Source organism: Labeo rohita, chromosome 7 (assembly GCF_022985175.1).
Source record: "Labeo rohita strain BAU-BD-2019 chromosome 7, IGBB_LRoh.1.0, whole genome shotgun sequence".
Classification (NCBI taxonomy): Eukaryota; Metazoa; Chordata; class Actinopteri; order Cypriniformes; family Cyprinidae; genus Labeo; species Labeo rohita.
In genome coordinates this window covers 3,783,415-3,805,177 of record NC_066875.1, presented here as the reverse complement: position 1 = coordinate 3,805,177, position 21,763 = coordinate 3,783,415, and the positions used below count along the sequence as shown (strand labels likewise).

General features: G+C 36.1%; 7 non-coding genes across 7 annotated transcripts; all 7 read left to right on the top strand.

Annotated features, from left to right (window-relative positions):
* Positions 1-9,941: 9,941 nt before the first annotated feature.
* trnaq-cug (transfer RNA glutamine (anticodon CUG)) lies at positions 9,942-10,014 on the top strand. Its single transcript has one exon. It is a non-coding gene; the product is annotated as a tRNA-Gln (tRNA).
* Positions 10,015-11,176: 1,162 nt separating this feature from the next.
* trnar-ccg (transfer RNA arginine (anticodon CCG)) lies at positions 11,177-11,249 on the top strand. Its single transcript has one exon. It is a non-coding gene; the product is annotated as a tRNA-Arg (tRNA).
* A 772-nt stretch (positions 11,250-12,021) lies between these two features.
* Positions 12,022-12,094, top strand: trnar-ccg (transfer RNA arginine (anticodon CCG)). Its single transcript has one exon. It is a non-coding gene; the product is annotated as a tRNA-Arg (tRNA).
* A 1,269-nt stretch (positions 12,095-13,363) lies between these two features.
* On the top strand, positions 13,364-13,436 carry trnar-ccg (transfer RNA arginine (anticodon CCG)). The gene has a single exon. It is a non-coding gene; the product is annotated as a tRNA-Arg (tRNA).
* Positions 13,437-13,933: 497 nt separating this feature from the next.
* On the top strand, positions 13,934-14,006 carry trnaw-cca (transfer RNA tryptophan (anticodon CCA)). The gene has a single exon. It is a non-coding gene; the product is annotated as a tRNA-Trp (tRNA).
* Positions 14,007-14,442: 436 nt separating this feature from the next.
* On the top strand, positions 14,443-14,515 carry trnar-ccg (transfer RNA arginine (anticodon CCG)). Its single transcript has one exon. It is a non-coding gene; the product is annotated as a tRNA-Arg (tRNA).
* An 895-nt stretch (positions 14,516-15,410) lies between these two features.
* On the top strand, positions 15,411-15,483 carry trnar-ccg (transfer RNA arginine (anticodon CCG)). The gene has a single exon. It is a non-coding gene; the product is annotated as a tRNA-Arg (tRNA).
* Positions 15,484-21,763: the final 6,280 nt, after the last annotated feature.

The following is a 21,763-nucleotide window of genomic DNA, read 5'->3' as shown; positions in this document are numbered from 1 at the left end:
GGTGCAAAAGCTGTCACTGGGACAGTGTCTTTCAAAAGGTACACTTTTGTACTTTTTAGGTGCTAATATGCATACTTTAAATACTGATATGTACCTTTAAGATACCAATATGGATGCTTAAGGTACAAAGGTATCACCCTTGTGACTGCTTTTGTACTTTTTTTCTTAGAGTGACACAGTAAGCAGAAGCAAAAGTTAATGAAAATAAGGGTTTCATGCGACTTCTGTCTAATAAAGTGAAATATTCAATTGCTTACCACAAAAGCGGAGCCAAAGCTATACAGTAGCTGGCAAATTAGAAAGTACACGTCTGTATGTATTTGTGTGTATACTCCCACCAGGCTGTGACTGGTGTTACACAGTGAAGAGACACCAGGATAAGGAGAACCTTTTAGTTCCTGTCAGAACAGATCAGAGCTAATAATCTCACACCAGACCCCTACATCGCTGTAGCACAGCAGGCAAAAACATTGACCTTTACCATCTCCATTACATGTCCGATTAGTTAGTTGACTGATCTCATGCAAACATGCATTGCACACACAGAATATCAGAATTGTGTAATAAGGGTTAAACATGATGATTCAGGATGAAAAGTTTTACGTTTTAAGTCTGTCGTTTTTTTATGTTTTTCCTGTGGTCTACATACGTAAAATAAAATGTTGTTAGATTTTAATGTATTTACAAACACATAATATAAGCAAGCCTGACCGAGATTCATGTTTATGAAGATTATTGAAGGTAGTTCTTAAAAGTAGCAGTGATGTTAAAGGAGAAGTCCACTTCCAGAACAACAATTTACATATAATGTACTCACCCCCTTGTCATCCACGATGTTCATGTCTTTCTTTCTTCAGTCATAAAGAAATTATGTTTTTGGAGGAAAACATTTCAGCATTTTTCTTCATATAATTGACTAATATGGTGCCCCGATTTTTAACTTCCAAAATGCAGTTCAAATGCGGCTTCAAACAATCCCAGCCGAGAAAGAAGGGTCTTATCTAGCATAACGAACGGTTATTTTCATAAAAATAATATAATTTAAATACTTTTTAATCAGTTCATGGAAAGCAAGACAAGACAAGCACTTGAGATTAAAAAGTATTTCAAGTATTTGTATTATTTCTATGAAAATAACCAATCATTTTACTAAGTAAGACCCTTCTTCCTCAGCTGGGCTCGTTTACAGTCGCATTTGGGATCATTTGAAGCCGCATTTAAACTGCATTTTGTAAGTTCAAACTCGGGGCACCATATCAGTCCATTATATGGAGAAAAATGCAGAAATGTTTACCTCAAAAAATATAATGTCTAATTTCTTTTACGACTGAAGAAAGAAAGACATGAACATCTTGGATGACAAGGGGGTGAGTACATTATATGTGAGTCTTTGTTTTGGAAGTGGACTTCTCCTTTAACGTTAAGAGTTTTAATTTTCTGTCTCTGGGACAGTAAACTTAAGACAAATGGGCTATGAACAATAGTTTGACCAATAAGCTTATGTTGGTAACATGGAAACGAGTCCGATATCACAAACTGATGAATGGACAAGTGACTTGATAAATATAAGCTCATTCACATGCGTTCGAGTTATGCATATTTACCACACCCTCTGTAACTCAGTTGTGTGTTAAACTAGGTTGCAACTCAGAACTTTTGAATTAAATTACGCTGCTTTCTGCATATTTCACAGCACTTAGGCTACAAAGTGAAATGTCCAGTGGGTGGCGTTAAACATGTTTAGTTTTCGTCAAAACAGATAAATGAGAAACTGGCAACATTTTATTACATATGTTGTACATATGTCAAAAAAGAAATGTCCGGTGAGTGGAACTTAAAGGTTAATGCTCTATCGTGTATGAAAATACAGTAAACCCTTTCATAACCCTGACGATCGTGTTTACAAAAGCAAAATTTAGATAAAAAAGGTATTCGCTGAAGCAAAAGTATCATTTTAACTTGTTTGTATCATGGCTTGTGTTTCACAATTCTCTGTACCAGGTGGGCTATCGAGCAAGTTCACTACATCAGAAAAGCCAAGACTATTGAGCTGGTTGACTGTGTGCCTTTGTGTGTGAATGACAGAATTATGTAAGGCCCCCTGAAAAGTGGTTGCTTATAAAAAGCGAGTACTACTGTGGTTACAACGAAAAAAGCACCATTTCCAAATCTTAAATAATAAATAAAGATGCCACCACAAAATGAGGCTCTTTCTGACAATGAAAGTGTGTGTGATTGACTTAAAGAGTCTTTAGGGAAAACAAGCTCATTGTTTCCTGGGATCATTTCTACCTCTTTCTACTTCCTTTCCCTCTCTTTACCTTCCCCCTCTTCGAACGCTTACTGTTATGAACCAAATTACCGAAACATGATCATTTTATATGACTAATCACAAAGGCTGCATCCAAAATTGCACTATATATAAATGGCAAAAGCTGTATGTGAAATAGTATGTAGGAATTTACAGTATATACAAAAAAACAGTAGGCAAATAGTACCTGGACGACTTGCTAATTCCAACAAGATTCTGATGTGAGCATCTGATGGACATATGGAGGGAGAAATTGTGCGAAGCAATGCAGCTGACGCTGGTAGATCATTATAACCAGTGTTGTGGGTAACGCATTACAAGTAACGCAAGTTGCGTAATAATGTTACTTTTTTCAAGTAACTAGTAAAGTAATGCATTACTTTCTAATTTAATTTCTAAGAAAATATCTTCAAATTCAGTATTCCTCAAAATGAATAAAAACAGTGAAATGCAAACTCAGAATATGATGCAACCCTGCAATAATTAAATATGCTAAATGAAACAAATATCCTTTATGTATTTAATCCCATTTTATTAACCAGTGTCTTTGCTGCTGACCTTCGATGGTGCAATTCAACCATACTAATAAGCAAAAATTACTTTAGATAAACTAACATATGTGCTTCATTTTTTATAGCTGAAGAGTGATCTCCTGCATAAATGTACTTTTCTTTCAGCCTGAGGTGAATTCATTTCACTTTTGGTGTAAAAGGGCTTTTACATTAGAATTGTTTTATATTAAAAACAAAGAAGCAAGCCCTGCCCAGATTTAAAAAGTAACGCAAAAGCAACATAACACATTACCTTCCATAAAAAGTAACATAAAAGTAATGTAATCAGTTACTTTTTCAGGGAGTAACGCAAAACTGTAATGCATTACTTTTAAAAGTAACTTTCCCCAACACTGATTATAAGATGGTGTATGTCTGGATTTATATAAATTATTTAACAGTTGTAAAGTAATTACTTATTTAAAACAAGTGCCTACTCAACACACAGTCAAAGACACCAAATGTGACCCTGGACCACAAAACCTGTCATAAGTTCCACAGGTATATTTGTAGCAATAGCCAACAATACATTGTATGGGTCAAAATGACAGATTTTTCTTTTATGACAAAAATCATTAGGATATTAAGTAAAGATCATGTTCCGTGAAGATAGTAAATTTAATACCATAAATATATCAAAACGTAATTTTTAATTAGTAATATGCATTGCTAAGAACTTCGTTTGGACAACTTTAAAGGCGATTTTCTCAATATTTAGATTTTTTTGCACCTTCAGATTCCAGATTTTCAAATAGTTGCATCTCGGCCAAATAATGTTCTATCCTAACAAACCATACAACAGTGGAAAACTTATTTATTTGATTTTCATATGATGTATAAATCTCAGTTTCAAAAAACTGACCCTTATGACTGGTTTTGTGGTCCAGGGTCACAAATGTGATCCTAATCCAGTATGACGTACTTACCATACTTGGGTTTTAATTTAGGAGGCCTTTTTTTCCCAATATGGCACAAGAGTTCACCCAACAACAGCAACTTAGTTGCTGCTATGGACAATGCAAATTAAAAACTGAAAAACTAATTTAGATTTGTTTAAATGCCTGTAACTTACTGTAGAGTTGAGTATTACCGTCAGCATGATTCTTTATTGAGAATCTGCTATTATGATGTCTATTAAGCCTATCAGAGCGGTTACCTTATACAATTTTTAATTTCCCTGTCCCAGTTATTGTACAAACATTTTACGGAGACACCTGATAGTTTTATTAGGACCTTAAAATTAACTGCTATAGGTGTGTCTTTTCAGATAAAGTCATCATTTCATCATGTTTCTGTCTCTTCCTTTGTCTCTTTCTTATCCCCCTGTTCTCCCATTCCATTATCTACTCTTCAATCACCATCTTAATGACCATTTTAATTATTCATATCCACAGCCAGTGTGTATGTTTGTGGGGTGTGCAAATGCAGCTAAGTGGATGGATGGTGAAGTGTCTTTATTTAGAGCTCTATTGATAAATGCATGAGGTATCACTGCCAAACACTTCACTTTTTATTTACGATAGACGTCAACATCCTTATTAAACATTCATATGAGGGCACTCATCTCACTGCACCATCTCATTCACTATCTGTTTTGCTTTAGAGCTGTAGCAATTAACCTGTGGCTTTTTATCACCAGTGTGGTCTCACTTTTCACTGCACATGTCCAGCAGGATCAATTAGCTACAGTTATTCATTATTATAGGCTAATGCACTGTATTTAATCATATTACAGCAATTACTAGATGCATATCCATCTTTATCAATCCTTTCATTGAATAACTGCAGGCCCAGGGTCACAATGTTTTTAATCAGAATAGACGTTTACACTGGTTTGCATTAATCATCCAAGGTGTTAGTGGTATTGTCCTTTTTGGTAATGGAGATTATTGCAAATGCATGTGGACCTGCCACCAGGAGGCTCTAGTCATTTAAGTGTTGTTTGACTCAATGGAAAAATGCGCCTTTACCATTTTAAATTTTTTTAAAAATTGTACCAATACATACAATTCACTGCAGTTTCCCGATTATAATTGCAGCGGCAAATTATCGATTAATAACTTATTTTCGATTTTATCAATTAAGACTTAATTTCATGTTATTCCTTGCACAATACTGTGTTATGATCTCAAAACACTTTTACCATGCGGCATGATTTTTAAATAAGCTCTAAATGTTCTGCTTTTTGATGTAGTAAACTTGCTCGGCAGTGCACCCGGTGCAGTATTACACATCTTGGTTGCTTCAGCAAATCAGTTTTCAATCTCTCATTTGCTTTTGATAATGGAGATGATCATGAAAGCAAGCTTTCTAAACTGCCATTTCATAATCTAGAACAACAAAAACATTATTAGTAATTCTGATATAACTTATCAGTTAAGAAATGCAATAAAATAGGATGTTTTGTTTGTTATATTCCAATATTTCAGAGAATATTATTCAGTCAATTCACATTATCCAGTGAAGTATTCTTCACTCTTTGGCCTATTAAACAGCTTATAAACCTAGTAAAACTTAAGTTTAAAATGAAGTTCATGACTTCCGTCCTTTATTTATTTTCTCTGTTTGAAAACATTAGACATTCTATATTTATTTTACTTATTGTTAATATTAGTGTTGCTGCTGATGCTTTTTAGAAGTAAAATGCTTTTATCGTTGTAATATGAAGATTAAATTTAACATGACAGACACTTTTTTTTAAGATGACTGAAAGGAGGAAAAACCAAAGTGGAGTATGGACTTACTTCACTCCACTTTATAACAGTAAATAAATATCGGTTCTGCATAATGGTTATCGGGCACATAAACATGCAAATAATTGGTATCACTATTGGTTATAAAAAAAAAAATCAGTATCGATCGATCACTAAATAAGTGTTGTTTGTCTAAATGGAAAAATGCACCATTAAAAACAAAACCTCCAAAAATGTACAAATACTTACAATTCACTACAGTTTCCAGCTGAAATTAACACAAGTGGTAGTAAAACAACAACTTTTATTCTTTTTTACACAAATTGTAGGGATTATCAATTAATAAAGAATTATTTTCACATTGTTCCTTGCACAATACTGTGTTTTGATTTTAAAACACTTTTACCACAGTGCATGATTGTTAAACGAATACTTTTTGATGTTTGCATCACATAACCAGCTTCATATGTTTGGCTTTTTTAATGTAGTAAAACTTGCTCCGTAGCACACCCAGTACAGCATTACTCTTGCTGGTTGCATTTTCAATCTTGTTTCCTTTTGGTTATGTTTTGTAGGGCTGGGCGATAAATCATTAACGACAATTATCGTGCAATATGAATTTGTGACTCAAATTTGAAAAAGCTGTGTTATGAGTGTACAAGCCAATGTATGAAATCAAAAATTTAGAAAACACTGAAAAACATTCAAGTTTGTTAGTGAGACGCCTCTTTTTGAAAATTATTTCATCGCAATCAAGATTGCAATCAATCAACAATTTAATCCAGATTTAACTGCATGTCAGTTTAAATTGTTCATTTAAATAAGCTAAATGTTTCTTCGTTTTCTAAAGTACACTGTATTTTCTGATGAATTTGTGCTCACAGGTTTGCTTTAGCAATAAATATCCATACACATATTTACAAACAGCTTTTTTTTTATGTAGAAATGAGATTCTGCCTGCATCCAGGTAATATTTTTAAAGCTATTACACCATCTCTGCTACAATACCTGACTGATTTCACATATTAAAAATAGTAGTCCTTTAGTATGTGTGAATGAGTGTATCAGTCCCTTCATAGGAAAAGAAAGAGTATTTTAATCTACTAGCGTAGTTCCACATCACATCAGTTACGTCATATCTTGCGTGTAAAAGTGTGTGGGTGTGCGCACCTTAATGCATAGAGATTTCTATTTCTATTATTAGAAAGTTGTGAATGACGCAACATTTTAGATTATTACTTTACCAAAAGCAGTTACAATGAACAATGTGTACAACGTACAACAATAAAACAGTAATTGTGGTTCAAGACTGAGAGACATTTGTTTAGTATTTACATTTACAATACAATATTGCAATATTAAGTTTTCAATAAACACTTTACAGCATCCGTAACTGACATGTACTCAACCAAGTTGCATAAAATCTAGTGTACACACAACTACAAACCATTTTTGAATATATCTAAATGTAATATCCTGTTAAGGTAGAGACAATGCTTTTATGGCCACTGAAAATCTAGTTCAATAAAAGCCTTGCATTGATGCAATAAAATGAGCAAACAAAATTATACCAGTGCATCTTTCTTTAGAAATACACCTTTAGTACTTTTAGTAACAGTGTTTACATAATGATATGACGTGGTGAACTGATTTTGTGATATCTGATTGGATAGTAACTTACAATATTATATTTGAAAAATATCCAGAGGTTTGCAGAGAGCTGTCAACAAAGCTTTGTTATAAAAAGGTAGTTGATTCTGGGCAGTAAAGGGGAGGATTTGAGATTTAACAGGATAATTAACCTTTAGGAGGTCATTATAGAGGAATAAAAGACTCATTTTGCTGGAAATGTCAATGGTATAACATTTGCAGCAAAGAAGCAAGCTCTAATGACCGAGACCTTATCCAAAGAGAAGTATTCTTTCTCCTGTAACACTTTCACTGGCTCTAATTGTCAGCCCCTTAACTTCTTCCTTTCCTTCAGATTTTTCACCATTATTTACTTTTTCTCGCTTAGGTTTTGTTTTAACGTACGTCACTTCTCAGGTTTTTCTTCCTGATTCTTTTCCTCTCCTTATGTCAGTATCTTTGACATGGAATTATACATTTTACTTCCTTAATGTGATGTATTTGGAAAGTGTTTGATACCACAATGAGCCAGTTACTTCATGTCAGATGTATAACCTGGGTCCTGAAGCAAAGCCAGTTGACAACCACCATTGTCTATTATTTTCCATTTTTCTAGTAAAACATTTTTAATTTCTCATGGTCAAAAATGACCAGAGATCATATAATCATATAATCAAATGTATTTTTATCTATATCTAATTGAAATAATATTAAATCTATAACATTTAGTGGTTTGAGAGGATATTGCATGGTATAGAAAATAATAACCATGTCTGTATATAAATAGAAATAAGAAAAAGCACTTTAATATTATTTTCAATTAAAATGAAAGGTAAAGACAATTTTACGTATTTGCAAAAATTACGGACAAACCTGTCCTGGACATCGTGTAGACCAATAACACAGAGAAATCATTTTGTTATACATTATTTACCCCTTTATTGCTGTTTATTTATTTTTTTTTATTTGATAAATTCTCAGAAATTTGCTCTGCCTTAGCCTACAGTCACATCAGCTCATTTGTACCCTCATGCTGGGTATGTGTGACAGTACAGCCTATAGGAGGCTAATTGGCTAATGGCATTTAACACACTGTTCAGAATGAGCTGATGAATTCACTGTGGGATACTGAAACACAAAAATAGCAGTTGCATGCTGGGAGTAACACTTATTGGTCTGACATACACTCTACCACAAAGAGGGTCATGGTATAATGGTTAATCAGGCTACTTGTATCTTTCCTCTTTTTGGCAGATGATCTTTTGTACAAATTATTTACAAAATCACCCAGAGTCTGAAAATAAGTTTGCATTTTAGCACTTTCGTGTTGAAGTCACTCGGTGTATCCAAAATCTCATGTAATTTACATTTACATCTAGCAGATGCTTTTATCCAAGTTTCAGATATTGTTCAGAGTAGTACAAGGTAGATAATGAGGGATTAAGGAGCGAGCTTTTTTTTAAAAAAAGTAAGACGATGAGGCATCGTGTCTCTAGTGCTGGGGATTGTAGGTTTGCATCTGACCTGGGTCATGTTGAACAGTGCTGCAAAAATTTTGCAAAGGTTGTCCTTTGTGTTGCTACAAAAAGGCAAACTCAATTAATAGCAAATGTAAGCTCTGCAAGAGGCCCCCTGGCCTATTGGATAAGACATCAGCATTTGGAGCTGGTGATTGTGTGTTCAAGTCCCACCTGGGTCCTGTTTGAAACCCTGTTCAAATTCTATGGTAATTAGTTTAAAAAAAAAAAAAAAAGTCTATGAATGTGTCTTGTGTTTCTGCAAAAAGCCAAAATCAAATAATGAATAGCAAACCTGCAGGAGACCCAATAACCCAATGAAGCTCTGGGGGTTGTTGGTTCAAGTCCCACCTGGGTTGTGTTTTCAGTGCGGCAAAAATTCTAAAAAAAAAAAAAAAAAAGTGTGCTGTGTTGCTACAGAAAGCCATCTATGAAGGTGGTCTGTATTTCTGCAAAGACTAAATCAATTAATTATGAATAGCAAACCTGCAAGTGACCCAGTAAAGCTTTAGCTACTGGTCCTGGGGACTGTGGTTTCAAGTCCCAACTGGGTTGTGCTTTCAGTGTGGCAAAAATTCTACATTAAACTGGCTTGTGTTTGAAGTGCTACTCAAATTCTATGGTAATTTGTTTTAAAAAAAAAATTGGAATGTGTGTTGTTTCTGCAAAAAGAAACAACACACAATTAATAATGAATGTTAGATTTGTAACTGACCCAGTGGCCTAATGGGTAAGGCATCAACCTCCAGAGCTGGGGATTGTGGGTTCAAGTCCCACTTGGGTTGTGTTTGAAGGAAAAAGAGAGCTGCGACTGTGTTGAGTCCCACCTGAGTCATATTTAAACTGTCCTAAAAATCAACACTATTACTTAAAAACAAAAGGTTGTTGTTGTTCGTTTGACTCAGTGGCCTAATTGATAAGGCGTCAGCCTCCAGAGCTAGGGATTTTGGGTTCAGCTCACACCTAAGTCGTATTTGAAGCTCTACTCAAATTCTGTAGCAATTTGTATATATAAAAAATGTGAATGCGCCATGTGTTTCTGCAAAAAGTCAATTAATAATGAAATCAGACTTGGGGGAGACCCAGTGACCTATTATAAAGTGTCAGCTGCTGAACCTGGTGGTTGTGGGTTTAAGTTCCACCTGCTTGTGTTTTTTCAGTGTGGCAAAAATTCTAAAGTAATTCCTGTACACAAAACAAAAAAAAAAGTGTGCTGTGTTGCTACAGCAATTGCTCAAGTGACCCAGTGGCCTAATGGATAAGGCATCAGCCTCTGGAGCTGGGGATTGTGGGTTCAAGTCCCCCCTGGGTTGTGTTTGAAGTGCTACCTAATTTATATGGTAATCTGTTTTAAAAACATTAAAAAAACTATGATTGTGCCTTGTGTTTCTGCAAACGACAGATCACTTAATAATGAATAGCAAACCTGCAAGAGACCCAGTGGCTTTATGAAGCACCAGGCTCTGTCCTGAGGGTTGTGGGTTCAAATCCCAACTGGGTTGTGCTTTTAGTGTGTGCTAAAAAAAAGTGTGCTATGTTGGTGCAAAAGTTGCACAAGTGGCCCAGCGACCTAATGGATAAGGCGTCAGCCTCTAGAGCTGGGGTTTGTGGGTTTAATTCTCACCTGGGTTGTGTTTGAAGTGCTACTCAAAATCTATGGTAATTTGCTAAAATAAATAAATAAACTATGAATGTGCCTTGTGTTTCTCCAAAAAGCCGAAATCAGTTATAATGAATAGCAAACCTGTAAGTGACCCAATGAAACATCAACTTTTGGCCCTGGGGACTGTGGTTTCAAGTCCCAACTGGGTTGTGCTTTCAGTGTGGCAAAAATTCTACATTAAACTGGCTTGTGTTTGATACTCAAATTCTATGGTAATTTGTTTGAAAAAAAAAATAGGAATCTGTGTTGTGTTTCTGCGAAAAGCCAAAGTCAGTTAATAATGAATGCTAGACATGCAGCTGACCCAGTGGCCTAATGGATAAGGCATCAACCTCTGGGGCTGGGGATTGTGGGTTTAAGTCCCACCTGGGTTGTGTTTGAAGGAAAAAAGAGAGCTGTGACTGTGTTGAGTCCCACCTGAGTCATATTTAAAGTGCCTTAAAAATCAACAGTATTGCTTAAAAAAATAGGTTGTTTGTTCTTTGTGTTGCTACAAAAAGCCAAACTCAATTAATAGCAAATGTAGCCTTTGCAAAGTGACTCAGTGGCCTAATTGATAAGGCGTCAGCCTCTGGAGCTAGGGATTGTGGGTTCTGGTTCAGTTGTATTTGAAGCCCTACTCAAATTCTGTAGCAATTTGTGTATATAAAAAATGTGAATGTGCCATGTGTTAGTGATAAAATGTCAGCTGCTGAACCTGGTGATTGTGGGTTTAATTCCCACCTGGGTTGTGTTTTCAGTGTGGCAAAAATTATACAGGAATTCCTGTACAAAAAAAAAGTGTGCTGTGTTGCTGCATAAGCTGCACAAGTGGCCCAGTGGCCTAATGGATAAGGCATCAGCCTCCGGAGCTGGGGATTGTGGGTTCAAGTCCCACCTGGGTCATGTTTGAAGTGCTACCTAGTTTCTGTAATGACTTGTTTAAAAACATAAAAAAAACTATGATTGTGTTTCTGCAAACAAACTGATCAATTAATAATGAATAGCAAACTTGCAAGAGACCCAGTGGCTTTATGAAGCACCAGGCTCTGTCCTGAGGGTTGTGGGTTCAAGTCCCAACTGGCTTGGATTTTTAGTGTGTGCTAAAAAACAAAAAGTGCTATGTTGCTGCAAAAGTTGCACAAGTGGCCCAGTTGGCTAATGGATAAGACGTCGGCTAATGGATAAGACGTCAGCCTCCGGAGCTGGGGTTTGTGGGTTTGAGTCTCACCTGGGATGTATTTAAAGTGCCCTTAAAATTCTACAGTAGAATAATAAAAAAGGTGGGTTGTACTTTTATGTTCCTTAAAAAAGCCAAACTCAATTAATAGCAAATGGCAGCTCTTCATAAGGCCCAGTGGCCTAATGGATAAGGCGTCAGCCTCCAGAGCTGGGGTTTGTGGTTTTAATTCTCACCTGGGTTGTGTTTGAAGTGCTACTCAAAATCTATGGTAATTTGCTAAAATAAATAAATAAACTATGAATGTGCCTTGTGTTTCTCCAAAAACCAAAATCAGTTAATGAATCATAATGAATAGCAAACCTGTAAGTGACCCAATGAAACATCAGCTTTTTTACTCAAATTCTATGGTAATTTGTTTGAAAAAAAAATAGGAATGTGTGTTGTGTTTCTGCGAAAAGCCAAAGTCAGTTAATAATGAATGCTAGACATGCAGCTGACCCAGTGGCCTAATGGATAAGGCATCAGCCTCCGGAGCTGGGGATTGTGGGTTCAAGTCCCACCTGGGTTGTGTTTAAAGAAAAAAAGAGAGCTGTGGCTGTGTTGAGTCCCACCTAAGTCATATTTAAAGTGCCTTAAAAATCAACAGTATTGCTTAAAAAAATAGGTTGTTTGTTCTTTGTGTTGCTACAAAAAGCCAAACTCAATTAATAGCAAATGTAGCCTTTGCAAGTGACTCAGTGGCCTAATTGATAAGGCGTCAGCCTCTGGAACTAGGGATTGTGGGTTCAGGTTCAGTTGTATTTGAAGCCCTACTCAAATTCTGTAGCAGTTTGTGTATATAAAAAATGTGAATGTGCCATGTGTTAGTGATAAAATGTCAGCTGCTGAACCTGGTGATTGTGGGTTTAATTCCCACCTGGGTTGTGTTTTCAGTGTGGCAAAAATTATACAGGAATTCCTGTACAAAAGAAAAGTGTGCTGTGTTGCTGCATAAGCTGCACAAGTGGCCTAATGGATAAGGCATCAGCCTCCGGAGCTGGGGATTGTGGGTTCAAGTCCCACCTGGGTCATGTTTGAAGTGCTACCTAGTTTCTATAATAACTTGTTTAAAAACATAAAAAAAAACTATGATTGTGTCTTGTGTTTCTGCAAAAAAACAGATCAATTGATAATGAATAGCAAACCTGCAAGAGACCCAGTGGCCTTATGAAGCACCAGGCTCTGTCCTGAGGGTTGTGGGTTCAAGTCCCAACTGGCTTGCATTTTTAGTGTGTGCTAAAAAAAAAAAAAGTGCTATGTTGCTGCAAAAGTTGCACAAGTGGCCCAGTTGGCTAATGGATAAGACGTCAGCCTCCGGAGCTGGGGTTTGTGGGTTTGAGTCTCACCTGGAATGTATTTAAAGTGCCCTTAAAATTCTACAGTAGAATAATAAAAAAAGGTGGGTTGTACTTTTATGTTCCTTAAAAAAGCCAAACTCAATTAATAGCAAATGGCAGCTCTTCATAAGGCCCAGTGGCCTAATGGATGAGGCGTCAGCCTCCAGAGCTGGGGTTTGTGGGTTTAATTCTCACCTGGGTTGTGTTTGAAGTGCTACTCAAAATCTATGGTAATTTGCTAAAATAAATAAATAAACTATGAATGTGCCTTGTGTTTCTCCAAAAAGCCAAAATCAGTTAATGAATCATAATGAATCGCAAACCTGTAAGTGACCCAATGAAACATCAGCTTTTTTACTCAAATTCTATGGTAATTTGTTTGAAAAAAAAAAAATAGGAATGTGTGTTGTGTTTCTGCGAAAAGCCAAAGTCAGTTAATAATGAATGCTAGACATGCAGCTGACCCAGTGGCCTAATGGATAAGGCATCAGCCTCCGGAGCTGGGGATTGTGGGTTCAAATCCCACCTGGGTTGTGTTTAAAGAAAAAAAGAGAGCTGTGGCTGTGTTGAGTCCCACCTAAGTCATATTTAAAGTGCCTTAAAAATCAACAGTATTGCTTAAAAAAATAGGTTGTTTGTTCTTTGTGTTGCTACAAAAAGCCAAACTCAATTAATAGCAAATGTAGCCTTTGCAAGTGACTCAGTGGCCTAATTGATAAGGCGTCAGCCTCTGGAACTAGGGATTGTGGGTTCAGGTTCAGTTGTATTTGAAGCCCTACTCAAATTCTGTAGCAATTTGTGTATATAAAAATGTGAATGTGCCATGTGTTTCTGCAAAAAGCCAAAGTCAGTTAATAATGAATATCAGACTTGCAGGAGACCCAGTGGCCTAATAGATAAAGTGTCAGCTGCTGAACCTGGTGTTTGTGGGTTTAATTCCCACCTGGCTTGTGTTTTCAGTGTGGCAAAAATTCTACAGGAATTCCTGTACAAAAAAAAGTGTGCTGTGTTGCTGCAAAAACTGCACAAGTGGCCCAGTGGCCTAATGGATAAGGCATCAGCCTCCAGAGCTGGGGATTGTGGGTTCAAGTCCCACCTGCGTCATGTTTGAAATGCTACCTAATTTCTATGATAACTTGCTTGAAAACATAAAAAAACCCTATGATTGTGCCTTGTGTTTCTGTAAAAAAACAGATCAATTAATTATGAATAGCAAACCTGCAAGAGACCCAGTGGCCTTATGAAGCACCAGGCTCTGTCCTGAGGATTGTGGGTTCAAGTCCCAACTGGCTTGTGTTTTTAGTGTGTGCTAAAAAAAAAAAAGTGTGCTATGTTGCTGCAAAAGTTGCCCAAGTGGCCCAGTTGGCTAATGGATAAGACATCAGCCTCCGGAGCTGGGGTTTGTGGGTTTGAGTCTCACCTGGGATGTATTTAAAGTGCCCTTAAAATTCTACAGTAGAATAATAAAAAAGGTGGGTTGTAGTTTTATGTTCCTTAAAAAAGCCAAACTCAATTAATAGCAAATGGCAACACTGCATAAGGCCCAGTGGCCTAATGGATAAGGCATCAGCCTCCGGAGCTGGGGATTGTGGGTTCAAGTCTCACCTGGGTCATGCTTGAACTTCTACTTAAATTCTATGCTAATTTGTTGTAAAAAAAACAAAAACTATAATATGCCTTGTGTTTCTGCAAAAAGTCACATCAATTAACAATGAACAGCAAACCTGCAAGAGATCCAGTGGCCCAATGAGGCACCAGGCTCTGGGCTGAGGATTGTGGTTTCAAGTCCCACCTGGCTTGTGTTTTCAGTGTGGCAAAAATTCTACAGTAATTCCTGTGCTAAAAAAAGTGTGCTGTGTTGCTGCAAAAGTCACACAAGTGGCCCAGTGACCTAAAGGATATAGCGTCAGCCTCCGGAGCTCGGGTTTGTGGGTTCAAGTCCTTCCTAGGTGGTGTTTGAAATGCTACTCAAATTTGTGTTGCTGCAAAAGTTGCACAAGTGGCTCAGTGACCTAATGGATAAAGTGTCAGCTCCCAGAGCTGTGGTTTGTGGGTTTAAGTCCCACCTGGGTTGTGTCTGAAGTGCCCTTAAAATTCTACAGTAGAATAATAAAAAAGATGGGTTGTCCTTGTCCTAGCAAATACAAGTTCTACAAACAGCCCACTAACCTAATGGATAAGGCATCAGCCTCTGGCACTGGGGGTTGTGGGTTCAAGTCCCACCTGGGTCATGTTTAAAATGCTACTCAGATTCTATGCTAGTTTGTTTTTTTTTTTTTAAAAAAAATATGAATGTGCCTTGTGTTTCTGCAAAAAGCCAAATTAATTAATAATGAATAGCAAACCTGCAAAAGACCCAGTGGCCCAATGAAGCACCAGACTCTGGCCTGAGGATTGTGGGTTCAACCCCCACCTGGGTTGTGTTTTCAGTGTGGCAAAAATTCTACAGTAATTCCTGTGCAAAAAATGTGCCAAACTTAATTACTAGCAAATGCAGACTTTACAAAAGGCCCAGTGGCCTAATGGATAAGGCATCAGCCTCCGGAGCTGGGGATTGTGGGTTCAAGTCCCACCTGGGTCATGTTTAATGTGTCCTAAAAATTCTACAGTTATTTGTTCAAAAGAAGGATAGGTTGTGGATGTGGCTACAAAAAGCCAAACTCAATTAATAACAAATGTCAACTCTGTGAATGGCATATTGGCTTGAAATGTCAGCATTTGACCCTGGGGGTTGTGGGTTCAAGTCCCACTTGGGTTGTGTTTGAAATGCTGCATAAATTCTATGGTAATTTGGTGTTAAAAATGTGTACTGAGTTTCTGTAAAAAGCCAAAATCAGTTAAAACAGAATGCCAGACCTGTAACTTATCCCAGTGGATAAGGCATCAGCCTAAGACTTCATCAAGATTTCTGAGGTAAAAGCAGCACATCAGAAACTTGGGCAAGGCCTAATCTGGATAGAAGCTTCAGTCTATAACGCTGAATAGCTGCCCTGACATGAAGTGGGTAATATACAAAAAATATACTTGATATAAACCAATTTAATCTGAATGTTCTCTGTAACCATTAAAAAATGTATGTTCTAAGAGTATGAGTAAGTATGCATGGAGTACGCATTCAGACATACTACATCTGCAGTGTTGACAGATGAGTTGCTTCACTGCCATTCACAAATCCTCTCCTGTGGCCTTTTGGGATAGTAAAATGTCCATCGAGTGCACACTTCAGAATCTCACCGGAAATAATAAGTCTTCTAGTTACTTTTCGCATGCTATTTTTCAATTACTATGTATTTGGACATACCACTCTTTTAGGGTACTATTTTTTGCAAATTATATAGGAGAGAATGCCTGAAAACAATGTCTGTGGTTAATACAAGCTGAAGATATTTTAATGTTTTACTCTACAACATAAAATGCATCAGTAATACCCTTGTGATTTTTAATTTTAAAGCTTTTATTTAAAAAATTTTGCTAGCAAGTGTCTAAATGGGACTACAGAGGTTGCCGGGACTTTGTCGTGTTTATGATCATGCTCTTGCAAACTATTTTACCTCCAACATTCAGGGAAAATTTTATTTTAAATAAAGGCTGAATAAGCTTAATGATGGTGATGTTAAAAGTTACGTAAGCATGGTGTAAATAGTTTCAGCTGGTTGTATGCTTCCAAATTCATTTTGTGTTGATTTGCGAAGACTATCATGATGAATAAAATGTTTACGAATTATAAACTTTTGTTGGTCACAGAGCTTATTTTCTGCAATAATCCAAAAGCCAATGGGAAAATGCTATTACTGTAAAATCTCTCATTCTCACTAGTGTGCTGATGTCTTTCCTGGTAGTCTTGTAGGAAGAACTAGAACATATTCATAATTTACTCATGGTTTGGAACGAAAACCAAGACACTTCCGCTTTTGCAGGATCCTCAAGGTGTTACTGTGTCAATGGCCTGCTGTATGAGGAAGAGCATTTCACATGGAAGTGTGTGCAAGTGAGTGACATGCAGTTCAGCTTTAAAAAATCCCTGTTCTTTCTATTCATTCACTGAGCAGCACTTGATCGCAAGAACAAGTCCTGTTTGACAGGCTCCCAATTATTCTGTTGATAAGCTGCATTCAGATGAAACTCATTTGCATTACATGAGCTGGCCTTCTGAAAAAGAAGTGCACTTAATTGTATTGAATGCACACTTGTGGTGTACTTCCAGTACTAAAAGTATACCTTTTAAAATGTGAACTTGCAGATAATGTAATATTATGAGGCACAGTAAGTCCTTTGTTTGTCCTGAACAGTTAAACTGCTTGCTGTTCTTCAGTAAAATCCTTTAGGTCCCACAAATTATTTGGTTTTTCAGCATTTTTTTGTGTTTTTGAACCATTTCCAACAATGACTGTATGATTTTGAGATCCATCTTTTCACACTGAGGACAACTGAGGGACTCATATGCAACTATTACAGAAGGTTCAAACGCTCACTGATGCTCCAGAAGGAAAAACAATGCATTAAGAGCTGGGGGTGAAAACTTTTGAACAGAATGAAGATTTGCACATATTTCTCATTTTGCCTAAATATCATACGTTGTTCATTTAGTAATGTTCTTCAGAAGCTACAGAGGATACTTACATGTTTCCCAGAAGATAAAATAAGTTAAATTTCCCCTGTTCTTCAAATTCAAAAAGTCAGTTTTTTAAATTAAGGTATTATTTTCTCTTGTGGACTATATGTAAACGTCTTTATGTGAAATATCTTATTCAGGGTAGTGCTAAATAAAAAATAACATGCATTTTGCATGATTTTAATAAAATATAAAAACATTTTGCAGATTCTGCAAGGTGTATGTAAACTTTTGACCTCAACTATAATGATGTATGTAAGTCCTACTTAGGTGGGTCAAGAAGCACTGAAGTATTGCATTTAATATAAATTTAAACTACATTTTCATTTAAATGCACTTAACATGGAACAAAACTGGTTATACCAGGATAGTTTTTCCCTTTTAACATTAAACACATTGCATTAGACAAAACAGTATGACTTGACTTGTGTGCTGTATATATTTGAGCATGCACTTCCTCTTTACTTTCACCACAATACATAAATTAAAGCAAGTAAGAAACAAAATAAGAATAAATCCTGACATATATTTCTGTGTGTACACACATCTTTTGGTATACAGATGCAGATAAAATATTTACTGCTTTCCTCACTCTTGAGGCATCGGAGACTCCAGTGGGAATGACACGTCCTGATAAACACACAGTTTGCTGTGTTTTGTTACTAAATTATTGAATTGGAGTTGGAATGTAACATCAAAGCAGATTTCTCTTCTCTGTGCATGCCTGACATTTGAAATTAGTTTTCTAAGTGTTTTTTTTATTAGGACTGTATGGTTTTGAATGATATTAACAAGCTGCCACACCAACAGACCTTCCACATTTTAGTCTGAACTAAAACATGACAGCCCCAAAAAAAAATCTAGATATTAGTTAAAAATGTTCTGAATCTTTACTATTGTTCTGTAAAACTGAGATATACGCTCACAATGCTAAGAGCAAAATTCTGAATAGTGAGATCATCATTGCCTTTATTATAATTTTGTTGCAAAAACAAGCTTGTCGCAGTTTTCACAATTCTAACAATTCTTTTTCTTTCCATTTTGAGTTTATGTCTAACAATTCAGACGTTTCAGAATTTTTCCAAATTGTTTTCAAAATTATGAATTTATTTCTCACAGTAAAGCTGCTTTGAAATTGTGAGTTCAAAATTGTGAGTTTATTTGTCACAGTTCTGAGAAGAAAAGGCCAAACATGTGAGAAAAAAAAAGAAAAAAAAAGAGAGAGAGAGATAAAAGAGATAAATAGTTGCAATTACCTTATTTTTTATTCTTTGGTGAAAACAAGCTCATTTTCACAATTATTTTCAGACTTTTTACTTCAGTTTATATTTTTATGTTTTTACTTTTTTTGTTTGTATATTTTTTGCTTATTTTATGTTTATATATATTTATTTATGTTTTGTTATTTTGAGAAGAAAATTGTGAGGTGATAGCTCAGGATTGCAAGAAAAATTTGAATTGTAAGATATAAACTCAGATTTGTGAGGGGGAAAAGTCAGAATTGTCAGATTAAAAGTCTGTTAATAGTTTTTTATTCAGTTTTTTTTATTGCAAGACTTTTTTCTCAGTTGTAAGTTTATTCAAATATTTTTCCTCAGAATTGCCAGTTTATACAGTACTTAGAAATGATGAGTTTATATCTCGAAATTCTAAAAAGAAAAATCCTAATTTCGAGAAATAAACTTGAAATTGCGAGAAACAAATTTATTAGATAAAAAGTTGCAATTACAAACTCAGAATAGTGAAAAACAAGTGCCTTTTTAATTTTTTTTATTGCATAAAAATAAATAAAATAAACAATTCTTGCAATTATGAATTTTTATCTCACAATTCTGACTTGATTTCTCAGAATTGCACATTAATAAAGTATCTAGAAATTATATCTTGCGATTCTGTAATTCTCAGAATTGCAGGCAAAAAGTCATAATTGTTAGATTTCATCCTGTGGTGCAATTACCCTTCCATATGTATTCTCTCTAAGTGCTTACTGAAAGTGTTTTGCTTCACGGTGACTGAGGTTTCTGGAGAGGACTTGTATTCCTGACCTCCATAGGGGACGTCAGACAGCGTTTGGAACCGAGAGGCGTCTGACACGTCAGATCCTGTCAGCAGAAAGAGCTCTGCGGGGTTGGAGGTCAACAGGAGTGACAAGCATGTCTCGCTGAGAGGCATTCTGGGACACAGAGTGAGAAAGAACCCCTGTTGCCACTGTGGGCAGAAACACACTCAAAAGTCACACACACCTCAGTCACAACACAGATATAATAAAGGTCTCCTTGTCATCTTTATTCCTCCCAAAACGGCACACATATAGGCAGAGATCTACATGTTTATGTACAAATCCGATTTGTGACACTCCACCTGTTTCTTCAAGCATCTTGGAGAGGCTGCCACAGCTCTTTTGGTTTTTACTGTTTCTTCATGTAATTCCAGTCGGACTGGATGATGGTGATTTCAGATCTCTGTGTGGAGCACTGACTGTTGTCAGACGTACAAAAATCTCACTGGCCTGAATAAACTATTTAACGACTGTTATTGACACATAGTCCACAATAATATGATATCTATAAAGAAATTCAGTAAGGTTTCAGGCCTCATCATAGCACAGAAACTGCACTTGTTAAAATCATGAATGACTTGTTTCTTGCGTCAGACCAAGGCTGCATCTCATTGCTAGTTTTACTTGATCTTAGTGCTGCGTTCGACACTATAGATCATGACATACTAATGTACTACAAAACTATGCGGGTATCCAAAGGCAGGCTTTAAGATGGTTCAGATCCTATGCCTGTCTGATCGCTACTGCTTTGTTCATCTAAATGGGTAGTCATCTTAGTTATCACCAGTAAAGTGCAGAGTGCCACAAGGATCTGTCCTAGGTCCTCTACTATTTTCAATATACATGCCGCCCCTTGGTAATACTATTAGAAAATATGGGATTAGTTTCTGTTGTTTTGCTGATGATACTCAACTATATATCTCAACACAACCAGATGAAACTTCTAAATTATCGAAGTTAACAGAGTGTGTTAAAAATGTAAAAGATTGGATGACCAATAATTTTCTCCTATTAAATTCAGATAAGTCAGAGATATTACTTATTGGACCAAAAAACAATATACAGAATCTCTTGGTTTATAATCTACAACTACACTATAAAAAACAATTTGTTGAGTCAACTTAAAATTATTTGTTACCTGGCTGCCTTAAAATTTGCCTAATAAATTCAGTCAACTCAGAAAAAGTTTATTCAGCTTGAAATGTTAAATTATAGTGACAACTTAGATATTTGAGTTGATTCAACTTAAAAAAAGGTTGTTACTTAGTACAACTTTACATTTCAAGTTGACTAAACTTATTTGAGTTGACTGAACTTAAAATTTTAAGGTAGCAGGGTAACAAATTATTTTAAGCTGACTCAGCAAATTGTGTTTTTTTATTTTTTACGGTGTAGAGGGATGTACTGTTACTTCCACTACAGTCAAAAGTCTGGGTGTTATATTAGACAGCAACTTGTCTTTTAAAAATCATATTTTCCATGTTACAAAAACAGCATTCTTCCATCTTGGAAACACTGCCAAGCTATGAAACATGTTACCTGTTTCTGACGCAGAAAAGCTAGTTCATGACCTCTAGACTGGACTATTGTAATGCACTACTAGGTGGTTGTCCTGCATCTTCAATAAACAAGCTTAGATAGTTCAAAATGCAGCTGCTAGAGTCCTTACCAGGTCAAGAAAATATGATCATATTACCCCAATTTCAAACTCTCTACACTGGCTACCTATTAGGTTCTGCATCAGCTACAAAATATTACTTCTTACCTATAAGGGCCTTAACAGTTTAGCTCATGCGTACCTAACTAGTCTTCTATCACGCTACGATCCATCACGCTCCCTAAGGTCGCAAAACTCTGGACTGTTGGTAGTACCAAGGATAGCAAAGTCCACTAAAGGAGGTAGAGCTTTTCACATTTGGCTCCCAAACTCTGGAACAGCCTTCCAGATAACGTTCGGGGTTCAGACACACTCTCTCTGTTTAAATCCAGATTAAAGACACATCTTTTTAGCCAAGCATTCAAATAATGCATCTCATAAACTTTTCCTGCAGTTATATCTGATCAAATGCACATTATTTATATTTTAGCTCTGGTTGAACAAATCTTTCTTTGCTTGCTTTGAACAGCAGCTACGCTAATTATGTTCCTTTGTTCTCTGTTTCTGCCATGGGATTGACATCATGCGGTAAC